The sequence below is a fragment of the Zea mays genome, chromosome 10 (assembly GCF_902167145.1).
Source record: "Zea mays cultivar B73 chromosome 10, Zm-B73-REFERENCE-NAM-5.0, whole genome shotgun sequence".
NCBI lineage: Eukaryota > Viridiplantae > Streptophyta > Magnoliopsida > Poales > Poaceae > Zea > Zea mays.
In genome coordinates, this window is record NC_050105.1 from 65,431,712 (window position 1) to 65,434,152 (window position 2,441).

The window sequence follows — 2,441 nt, forward strand, 5'->3', positions numbered from 1 at the left end:
CGGCTCTGATAGCTGTTGTCTGTGGTGTGGCTGCTGCAACCTGCCGAAGAAGAGCACCACGATGGCAACAATTTCAGTACGGATATGGGTGTCCTATTTGATAGGGATACTGGCAGCAGAGAAGACATGTAAGCAAAAATTAAAAAAAACTACCTGCGACATTTTGCTATCATGAAGAAATATGATGCTTGATTGTTGTGTTCGACAAGGAATGAGATCCGCCCAAAGAAACTGACAACACCGGTGCATCTGCAGGCATTATATTCATGCCAGCTTAAGGTGTTAAGATTAAGCATGACTTAAAAAAAGGATTGGCAGGATCTTGCTTTGTAAGAATAATGATGTGGCTTAATTACTGTTGCATATTGCAAGGATGAAAACAAATACTCCAACTAAAATAACTGGCCTAGTAGTAGCTTTTGGTACTCGACAGCCTCAGACTTCTCTTCTTAAGTAGTAGCTTCTTATTTATTTATTTATAGGTGACTGCCTGTGCGTTGCAACAGGAACATATATAGGTAGATTAAGATAACAAAATTTAAGATAACAATATATATGTTCTTGTTGCAACGCACGGGCACTCACCTAGTATATTATGATGACTTATGTATAAATGTGTGTTATATTGTTATGAGAAAATATTTCATAATTCATTTATAAAATCCTAGCCATACATAAATTTTGTTATCTTAATCTAACTATTTCACCACTATATAGTACAACGTCAGCTGTTGTCTCTCTCTTCTTGAAAGGCCATGTCCTCATCCCAGTAAGTTTCACCAAGAATCTTGATGAGATCCTAACATCTGTCTAGAGTAATTTTATCCCTAACCAGTAATGTCATAGTATACAAATGAATTCATCCTTCCAATTCTTAAGCTTTGTTGTCCAATCAACCCTTAATAAACAAATAAAATTTTATTTGTAAGTTTGAGAAAACAGACCAATCATTCAACTTATATAGGTAGGAAAGAAAAAGAACACAAACCTTCTCATCGAAGCAATAGCACGAAGAGCAGGGCCCACACCTAGAATTCTTGTCCAGAATTTCTGTATAATTGATTGACCAACCTTTAGTGATTCTTATACAATTAATCCTTAAATTAATGATATGAAAATGGAGAAACATTTATCTGAGAGATACATTACTGGCTGGCTTCAAAAACCTGATGTAACTCTTGCTGGATTTCTCAAAAACAAATTGAACCCGCAAAAATGCTCGGTTGTCCACCTGTAATTGTCTTTTCTGGTTTGTCAACCATTTCCTGTTGCAGTCATTTTCACTCTGGAAGAATTTGAAGACATGTAGAACCCTACATGACGAACAAGAAAAATGGCAAGTTGTGTATGATGTTTTGCCCCCTGTAACCTTTCAACACTACTTTCTTGAGGTGGTGGCTTAGGCACTCTATGCGATCATCATCCACCTGATGATTCAATATTCTCATGCCCTGGGGAACAACCATGTAAGACTGCAAGACAACAATTGCTCACTGCGAAGGCAAGCTCACGAGAGAAATGGATGATGCAAACAAAACCAAGGAAAAATTTAGAATGGTCATCAGAGACTTAGAACGAGGGAATCATAGGAGAATAATCCCATCATATTGTTGTAGTTTTATATTCTTCATCTGACCATGGAAACATGCAAAAAAACCTAGCTAAGTATCTCAGTAAGAAACATAGCAAACTAAAGTCCAGATTTTCAAAGAGAAACAGTGGCACTCATTGTTTAGTATACTGCTGCTCAGAATATGATGCACAAGGATAAAGATGGGATCATCAGAGGCTTAAAACTTAGGAATCATAGGAGAATAACTAACTCCATTCATGACATTAGAGTAAGTTAATAGCTCACCACTTGATCATCAAACAGTTCTGGTAACTGAAATAGCTTGACAAGAGCACCGATCACACCCAGGCTGGTAAGCCTCAAGAACTCATACTCTCTTGTTTTGTAGACAATGTTCAAGAAATGGTAAAGTCGTAAAGGTACAGTGCAACTAGTTCTGCAAGAAGAGATAGTTACTGAAAGGTGTATGTTATAAACCAGAAGACTAAAAAGTGAAAAGTAAAATCAGTGCAGGAGAAATTTTCTATAGGAAACACTATCTAGATGTGATACATACTTTCTACAACTTAGAATCAAATCTATGTTAAACAAGAGAAAATCCGGGATAACAGGGGCACATTCTTTAAAGTACACTGTTATAAAGGTATTCATATTTTTGTCATAAACAAGGTAGCAGTCGTTACCATTTACGAATGGCATCCTAGTAACAAGGTGCGATGGTCAGGCGGTCAGCAACCCCAGATAGAACAATTAATTTGTGCAAGTTATGAAACAATAGTTATAAGTCATTTGTTTCTAACACTTTTCTGATTTAATAAAGAACTTGTTAAATTCCTTATGATTTTATTGAAATATCAAGTGACACTGA

At 36.3% G+C, this 2,441-nt stretch overlaps 1 non-coding gene across 1 annotated transcript; it reads right to left on the minus strand.

Moving 5' to 3' along the window:
- Positions 1-1,556: 1,556 nt before the first annotated feature.
- On the minus strand, positions 1,557-1,637 carry LOC111590352 (small nucleolar RNA Z199). Its single transcript, XR_004853484.1, has one exon. It is a non-coding gene; the product is annotated as a small nucleolar RNA Z199 (small nucleolar RNA).
- Between the last annotated feature and the right edge of the window lie 804 nt (positions 1,638-2,441).